This window comes from Mya arenaria, chromosome 10 (genome assembly GCF_026914265.1).
Source record: "Mya arenaria isolate MELC-2E11 chromosome 10, ASM2691426v1".
Classification (NCBI taxonomy): domain Eukaryota; kingdom Metazoa; phylum Mollusca; class Bivalvia; order Myida; family Myidae; genus Mya; species Mya arenaria.
Window position 1 is genome coordinate 9,661 of NC_069131.1, and position 9,891 is coordinate 19,551.

Sequence of the window (9,891 nt, forward strand, 5' to 3'; positions counted from 1 at the left end):
GCTGTCAATTGCCAGCTGGCTGCCAACTGTTAGCTGTTAACAGGCTGCCAGCTGGCTGCCAACTGTTAGCTGGCTGCCAATTGCCAGCCGTACATAAGGCCTAACCACAGCACTAACCCTATCTGAAGCAAGTCGACTGCGCCAAAGGCCACCAATTTGCAAAATGCCACTATTCAACAACGACACTGTTAAGCAAAAGGCCGCTATTCAGCATTTGCCACTTTAGCGCAAAGTGCATATATTCAGCAATTTCCCCCAAAAAGCAAAGCGCCCCTATTCAGCAATTGCCTCTATAAATCAAAGCGCCCCTATTCAGCAATTGCCCCCAAAAAGCAAAGCGCCCCTATTCAGCAATTGCCTCTATAAAGCAAAGTGCCCCTATTCAGCAATTGCCCCCAAAAAGCAAAGCGCCCGTATTCAGCAATTGCCCCTGAAAAGCAAAGCGCCCCTATTCAGCAATTGCCCCCAAAAAGCAAAGCGCCTCTATTCAGCAATTGCCACAATAAAGCAAAACATTTAGAGGGTAATAGAGATACCTAACATATAGAGTTTAGTTTAGTTTAAACTATATAAGTTAGGTTTCTCTAATACCGTCTAAATACCTAACATATATGGTGGTTTCCTTGAATATATTCTAGGTATTTTTGTCAGAATATATCTCCACAGGTTAAACTACCAGTAAGTTAGCCCGTTTGGTTCACAGCACTTTGTGAGCTCATATATAAAAAATGAAAGGGGAGCCCCGGCACGGAGGCGTCCCCGGTGCCCGGCGCGCGCGCGCTAATGATCGCAGCGTGCACACACGGGTTGATTTGGGTGCCGCGCGGAGCTCCCCACACAGGTACACGGTAGTTCACCCGTTCAATCTACCATAAAAAAACTACATCCGGCGCGCCAAAGTGGCGGGCCATCGTACCGGAAGTAGTGTTATCTCGATAACAAAAAGAGATATCTCAATTCTGTTTTCAGATTCATTTTCAGAGTACCCCGAAAACCTGGCGAGTAACTTTTTTCTAAAGAAAATCTCACAGAATGAACAAATGGATTAATATGTTGTTGTTTTTAGCCACCCAAAAATGGCCATTCGCCCACATACGGACGAACGCACTTGAAAATACCAAAGTGTCGTACACCGTTCGACGCGGGTTTTTTTCCCTAGGCGCCTGTCCAAGTTTTAATATGATACCTCTTAAGACAAAATAGTTATTGCCAAAAACATATCGCGCGGACTCTATAGAGAGCACATTTCTCTCGCCTGTATCGCCCCACGACCTCGTACGGGCGAACGAACAAGTATATGTCCATAATTCTTTTTGTGTTAAAACAGGTATAGAATAATCTAGATAATGACGAAATTTCAAAAGCATTGCACAAAAACTAAAGGTACGAGACAAATTTCAAACCAGGACGCTTCTATAATTACATGTGAAACTCGGCCCGCATGGCACTTTTGGTCCCAGACAGGCGGACACACGTCGTTTATTGCATTGATTTTCACATGTCCGTCTAGGGCATGGTTATAACTCAAACAAATGGGTGTTTCCTCGGCTATATATCGGGTAATTTTGTCATAACATAATATCACCACAGGTAAAACGGCCCGTAAATTGACCCGAGAGCTTTGCGTGTTCATAGATTCACTAGCAGATGCACCTGGCACTCCGCTGTTAATGGTCTTTGGTCAATATCTACCAAATAAATCAATTTCCGGCGCTGCAAGCTGGCTGGCGGCAAACCGGATGTCGATCCATCTTGAGAACCGAATCTGATATCACGATTCTGATTTCAGATTTGTGTTCGGCATACCCTAAAAATCATACAATACCAACTCTGTAAGCAGTCAAGGTATCGCGTTCGAGCAGGTACCCGTCCGTCCGCGGGTACCGGGCTCGAGCCCGGCCGCGAACATGACGGCTATGGACGCAGCTCGCCGAGACCTTACAACGGTAGCTCGTTCGCCCCGATCTTAAATTACATTCGCAATAACGGGTTATAACATAGACATGAATGCGCGTGTTGATTTCATTAATTCCTTAAAAAAATCATTGTTGCGAACAGGGTGTGGAAACTTCGGGTCAATGAAGGCAAATGTCCTGCCCGTGTTAACACGGTACAGAAATAATTCCAACTTGGTCCCCGGGTGTGCTGGGGATCGTCTGGCGAAGCACGATGGTGATTGTCAACAGGAGCAATTTGCTGGGAAAAAGACGTATTTAGACATAAGTATTGAGCACTAAACTGTTATTATTCCGAATACAGGTACGAAACCTTGCACACAGCTAGGTAAACGTGTCCCCCGTTACGTTGTGCTCGTGAAACTTCATCTCTAAAGCCCAAGTACCCGCACGGGAGGTGGGGTCGACGGCAGGATGGCGGCCGTGTGTCATACGGGTTATAACATAGTATGCGCGTGTTGGTTTCATTAATTCATTTAAAATTCATTATTGCGAACAGGGTGTGGAAACTTCGAGACAATGGAGGCATATGTACTGCCCGTGTAACCATAGCAGAGAAATAATTTTAACTTAGCACGGGTGTGCTGGGTATCCTCTGTCCATGCATGCTGGTGAATGTCAACATAAGCAGTTTGCTGAAAGAAAGCCGTATTAAGACATAATGTTTGAGCACTAAAACGTTATTATTCCGTGTACACCTACAAAACCTTGCACACAGCTAGGTAGACGTGTCCCCAGTTAAGATGTTCTCGAAAAACCGTAATTCTAAAGTGCAAGTAGCCCGAGAGGCGAGGTGGGGGGCGGCAGACGGCGGCGTTTATAACATTCAAATGAATGCGCATGTTACTACCCGTATACTGGAATGCGACAGATTTAAATGCTCATATAAAGAAAGAGAGCCATTAACGTGTCCCCCAGCTAACAGTGCTTGGGCAAGCGTGTTCTAAGCGTTCCTGTGCCCGTGCGCGCCAGTCGCGCGCTGAAACGCTAATGACCACCGTGTTAATCTTATGTTTCGTATCACTGTAGATGTACGCTCGTGTCAATGAAGAGTAGCAAACAATAATGCCCAGGGCGTCCCTGAGTGAGCCGCCGGTCGTCGGCGATCACACGCCGCTGCATTCAACATATATGCACGTTTTCGTCGCAATAAAATGAATAAGAACCTCAGTACGTAAATAGCTAACCGTCTAAACCGAATGTGAATCTGGTCGCCCTTATATACACTTCGCCTCATACATGGCGCAGGCACACCATTTGTTTTGAAATGTAAAAATGACACTGTTCTCGTAGCGTTTTGACAAATAACTGGAAAATGAGATAAACCCTGAACCAAAATAATCAAAGGGAGGTAATAAGTCGCCGAGACGGAGGCTGGGGGGGGGATGTTTGGCTGGATAAATTATGAACGACCGTTCCTCAGCAGCCAGTGGGCCGATCCGGGCGATTGAAGTACTGTTGGATAGGGCTCGACGATACCTTAACGAACCGACCGCGCTAGCCCCGTAGCTTGGACTGTCCCGGGGTCTGGGCTCGAAGGGCGTTCTGAAGTTTAGCGTCTTATGTTTACAATGCACGACAAAATCATGTTATCTCTCGGTGTTGTACCAACCATTCACCGTGTACAATGTTACTGAGAAAAAATAACAACACGTAATTATTGAGCACCAGGATGTCAGTGCTGGCGCAAGGGCCTGTCGGTCTAGATTTTCACGCCTCTGAGGCGGACACGCGAGGTGCGAACGACCCTTCCCCACACAGGCCACTGCCTGCCAATAAGGTGTCATTTAGCACCTCGCTCGGTGTGGGTACAATGGGCCCCTACTGGCATGTGCCACTGTTCATGAGCAATGCCAGTCAATTTAGGGCGTTCGTATATAATCGGACACTGCCGCTGAGACAGCCACAGTTTATCTTGACTATTCACACACTGAACTTGTTCATATCACAAACAATGCCAGGACATAGAAACATGAAGAGATGCCCACTCTGCACGAGCATCGTGCAGCGTCTAAGGGCACATGTAAGAAGTCAACACGGTTACAGGCTAACCGAGCTGCAGGTGAAGATCGTCGCCAATATCGGCAACATCCAAGGGCGCACGGCTTACCGGGGCCGCCTGTACAAGATATGCCCGGTGGACGGCTGCGGAGCCGTGACACGGTTCATTACCGCTCACCTTCGGAGGCAGCACGCGCTCGACACTGATGATATACGCCGGCTCCATGCGCAGCCGGTCGGCAGGTACGAGATGCCAGACATGGAGATGGTCCAGGACGGGCGACCAATGCCCGCAGAGGTGGCCGACCGATCCGAGGACCAGCACGATGAGCTGACCGTTGCGACTACAGACGGCTGCCCTAGAGACAGTACTGACAAGCCAGTCATTGGAGCGGAAGGGGACGCCGCAACCTCAGGATCAAGCCCGGACCGCGATGAGCAAGGCGCGACACCCGGCCGTCCTCGTGTGCAGCTGAGCGCGGACGCACTTGAGTTCCGCCGGCACCTCCAGCGTCGCGCCGGGGGACATTGGACAGCCGATATAGCCGAACAGTACGCACGGACTACGCAGAAGTTCCTTGACTACTGTGGGGAGGGCATCCCCGGTGAGGTCGCGCTGAGCCGGCACAACGTTGAGGACTATCTTGATCACTGCGAAAGTGAGGGGCTAGCGCCGGGAACGCTCACGAGCCGGCTGACCATACTACTATTGTTCGCCAGCTGCCTCCACTACCTGGGTCGCCTGACCGCCGAGCGCCTCGCCGCGATCAACGCCTCGCTCGAGGGTACCAAGCGATCGCTCAACAAGCAGAAGGTCAGACGTAGGCTGACACTAGCCGCAAAGGACAGAGAACAAGTCGTGGCTCCCGGAAACCTGAGTGTGTTCTACGAACACAGCACAAACACGGCGACAATAGACCGCGCGGTGCTTGACGGAGTCGGGCCGGCCAATGTACACCGCGCCCGAAGATACATTATGTCAAACTTCCTACTCGCCTTTGGGGCGCGAAGCGGCGTCTTGGAGGGTTTGACGATCGAGGAGATAGAGGCGGCCAGACGGGAGGTGGCCGTGGACGGCACCGTCTACTACGTGATTGCCGTCGCTAACCACAAGACGGCCAATCTGGGGAGTTTTCTTATACCGGCACTTGAGCGGTGGCACCTGGCAGCACTGGCACTGTGTCGTTACGTCCGTGAGAGTACACCCACGGCCACCCACCCCTTCGTGTCGAGCACCGGACGGCCATTTCCTAGCAGTAGGGTGGGGTACGAGTTACGAGAAGCGTGGCGCGAGACTGGCTGCCAGGCTGCGTACGGGGATTTCAGCAGTACGAAAAATAGGAAACGCTTCGCCACCCTAATGGCAGACTTCCGGCCGGACATGCGGGATGCGGTCGCGCGCCAGCTCAGGCATTCCAGCGAAACGGAGAGGCGTTTTTACGACCTCGGTTCCGGGCCCTCGCAGGCAGTGAACACAGTGAACGTAGCGAGGAACGTGGAGCGGGCGTGTGAGCTCCAGTAGCTTCACTAGGTGGCGCCTTAGTGCAATTTGATGGTATTTGATTTGTTTATATGTAATCGGAACAGTATTTGTTAAATGGTTCACTTTCTGGAACACGCACACTTTGAAATAAACTATTTCCTAGTTGTAGACTTGGTGTTCTTTTATATACCCAAAGATGTGATGTTTTCCAATCGATTAACAAGATCGAAGGAGCGACTTAAGAATCGTTGACTGTTTATTTCATCACCTACTTACCAGTAGCCACAACCCTATAGCGTCATCATTAAGCAAATTGCCCCTGTTTCGCAAAGGCCACCATTGAACAGAATGCCCCTGTTTCGCAAAGGCCACCGTTAAGCAAATTGCCCATGTTTCGCAAAGGCCACCATTGAACAAATTGCCGCTTTTCATCAAATGCCATTGTAGAGCAAATTGACAAACATGAGTTAAGTATACTATACAAATATGTTCACTAATGTCCTACGATGATTTTGGAATGTACGCTGGATGCACTTTTTTTTTTTATAAAATCTATGTCCGTAACCCTAGCCTAACCCTAGGTGTATTTTGCTTTTAAAATAAATTGCCTGCCTGCCAACTGTTAGCTGGCTGTCAATTGCCAGCTGGCTGCCAACTGTTAGCTGTTAACAGGCTGCCAGCTGGCTGCCAACTGTTAGCTGGCTGCCAATTGCCAGCTGGCAGCCGCACACAAGGCGGCTGCCAAAGGTCGAGCTAGGCTCTTCATGGCTAGGTATAAAGTGGCTGCCAACTGTTAGCTGGCTGTCAATTGCCAGCTGGCTGCCAACCGTTAGCTGTTAACAGGCTGCCAGCTGGCTGCCAACTGTTAGCTGGCTGCCAATTGCCAGCTGGCAGCCGCACACAAAGCGGCAGCCAAAGGTCGAGCTAGGCTCTTCATGGCTAAGTATAAAGTGGCTGCCAACTGTTAGCTGGCTGTCAACTGCCAGCTGGCTGCCAACTGTTAGCTGTTAACAGGCTGCCAGCTGGCTGCCAACTGTTAGCTGGCTGCCAATTGCCAGCCGTACATAAGGCCTAACAACAGCCCTAGCCCTAAGTCTTGCGTTCGAGATACTTAGTCGTGCGTACGAGATACTTAGTCTTGCGCACGAGATAGTAAGTCTTGTGCACGGGATACTAAGTCTTGCGCACGAGATACTAAGTCGTGCGTACGAGATACTTAGTCTTGCGCACGAAATACTATGTCGTGCGCACGAGATAGTAAGTCTTGCGCACGGGATACTAAGTCTTGCGCACGAGATACTAAGTCGTGCGTACGAGATACTTAGTCTTGCGCACGAGATAGTAAGTCTTGCGCACGGGATACTAAGTCTTGCACACGAGATACTAAGTCGTGCGTACGAGATACTTAGTCTTGCGCACGAAATACTAAGTCGTGCTTACGAGATACTTAGTCTTGCGCACGAAATACTAAGTCTTGCGCACGAGATACTAAGTATTTCGCACGAGATACTAAGTCTTGCGTACGAGATACTTAGTCTTCAGCACGAGATACTAAGTCTTGCGCACGAGATACTAAGTCGTGCGTACGAGATACTTAGTTTTGCGCACGAGATACTAAGTCTTGCGCATGAGATACTATTTCTTGCGTACGAGATCCTTACTCGTGCGTACGGGATACTAAGTTTAGCGCACGACATACTTAGTCGTACGTACGAGATACTAAGTCGTGCGTACGAGACATACAAAGTCGTGCGCAAGAGATACTTAGTCGTGCGTTCGAGATACTAAGTCGTGCGTTCGAGATACTTAATCGTGCGTACGAGATACTTAGTCTTGCGCACGAAATACTAAGTCTTGCTCACGAGATACTAAGTCGTGCGTACGAGATACTTAGTCTTGCGCACGAAATACTAAGTCTTGCGCACGAGATACTAAGTATTTCGCACGAGATACTTAGTCTTGCGTACGAGATACTTAGTCTTCAGCACGAGATACTAAGTATTGCGCACGAGATACTAAGATGTGCGTACGAGATATTTAGTTTTGCGCACGAGATACTAAGTCTTGCGCATGAGATACTATTTCTTGCGTACGAGATCCTTACTCGTGCGTACGGGATACTAAGTTTAGCGCACGACATTCTTAGTCGTACGTACGAGATATACAAAGTCGTGCGCAAGAGATACTTAGTCGTGCGTTCGAGATACTAAGTCGTGCGTTCGAGATACTTAATCGTGCGTACGAGATACTTAGTTGTGCATACGAGATACTAAGTCTTGCGCACGAGATACTAAGCCGTGCGTACGAGATACTTAGTCTTGCGCACGAGATACTAAGTCTTGCGCACGAGATACTAAGTCGTGCGTATGAGACACTTAGTCTTGCGCACGAGATACTAAGTCTTGCGCATGAGATACTATTTCTTGCGTACGAGATCCTTAGTCGTGCGTACGAGATACTAAGTTTAGCGCACGACATACTTAGTCGTACGTACGAGATACTAAGTCGTGCGTACGAAATATACAACGTCGTGCGTTCGAGATACTTAGTCGTGCGTACGAGATACTTAGTCGTGCATACGAGATACTAAGTCTTGCGTACGAGATACTAAGCCGTGCGTACGAAATATTTAGTCTTGCGCACGAGATACTAAGTCTTGCGCACGAGAAACTAAGTCTTGCGCACGGGATACTAAGTCGTGCGCACGAGATACTTAGTCTTGCGCACGAGATACTGAGTCTTGCGCACGAGATACTAAGTGGTGCGTACGAGATACTTAGTCTTGCGCACGAGATACTATGTCGTGCGCACGAGATAGTAAGCCTTGCGCACGGGATACTAAGTCTTGCGCACGAGATACTAAGTCGTGCGTACGAGATACTTAGTCTTGCGCACGAAATACTAAGTCTTGAGCACGAGATACTAAGTCGTGCGTACGAGATACTAAGTCTTGCGCACGAAATACTAAGTCTTGCGCACGAGAAACTAAGTCTTGCGCACGGGATACTAAGTCGTGCGCACGAGATAGTAAGTCTTGCGCACGGGATACTAAGTCTTGCGCACGAGATAGTAAGTCGTGCGCACGAGATACTTAGTCTTGCGCACGAAATACTAAATCTTGCGCACGAGATTCTAAGTCTTGCGCACGGGATACTATGTCTTGCGTACGAGATCCTTAGTCGTGCCTACGGGATACTAAGTTCAGCGCACGAGATACTAAGTCGTGCGTACGAGATACTTAGTCGTGCGCACGAGATACTAAGTCGTGCGTACGAGATATACAAAGTCGTGCGCACGAGATACTTAGTCGTGCGTACAAATTACTTATTCGTGCGTACGAGATACTTAGTCTTGCGCAAGAAATACTAAGTCTTGCGCACGAGAAACTAAGTCTTGCGCACGGGATACTAAGTCGTGCGCACGAGATACTTAGTCTTGCGCACGAGATACTAAGTCTTGCGCACGAGATACTAAGTGGTGCGTACGAGATACTTAGTCTTGCGCACGAGATACTATGTCGTGCGCACGAGATAGTAAGTCTTGCGCACGGGATACTAAGTCTTGCGTACGAGATACTAAGTCGTGCGTACAAATTACTTAGTCATGCGTACGAGATACTTAGTCGTGCATACGAGATAGTAAGTCTTGCGCACGGGATACTAAGTCGTGCGTACGGGATACTTAGTCTTGAGCACGAGATACTTAGTCTTGCGCACGAGATACTAAGTCGTGCGTACGAGATACTTAGTCGTGCGTACGAAATACTTAGTCGTGCGTACGAGATACTAAGTCGTGCGTACGAGATACTTAGTCGTGCATACGAGATACTTAGTCTTGCGTACGAAATACTAAGTCTTGCGTACGAGTTACTTTGTCGTGTGTACGGGATACTAAGTCATGCGTACGAGATACTCAGTCGTGCGTACGAGATACTAAATCTTGCGCACGAGATACTAAGTCTTGCGCACGAGATACTTAGTCGTGTGTACGAGATATTAAGTCGTGTGTACGAAATACTAATTCTTGCGTACGAGATACTTAGTCGTGCGTACAAGATACTAAGTCGTGCGTACGAGATACTTAGTCGTGCGTACGAGATACTAAGTCTTGCGCACGAGATAATAAGTCTTGCGCACGAGATACTAAGTCGTGTGTACGAGATATTAAGTCGTGTGTACGAGATACTAAGTCTTGCGTACGAGATACTTAGTCGTGCGTATGAGATACTAAGTCGTGCGTACGAGATACTAAGTCTTGCGTACGAGATACTAAGTGTTAAGACGTTAAAGGCCGCATCACAAACACAAGGATTGACGTAGAGGGCACCCAACAACCGGGCAGAAAAACAGCAACACTTTAACTTGGTATCAGGGTCTTCCTCAAAAAGTAGTTATTTTAATGCTGCACTCGGGATGTTGTTTTTTTCATTGAAAATCTGATAATTACTTACAA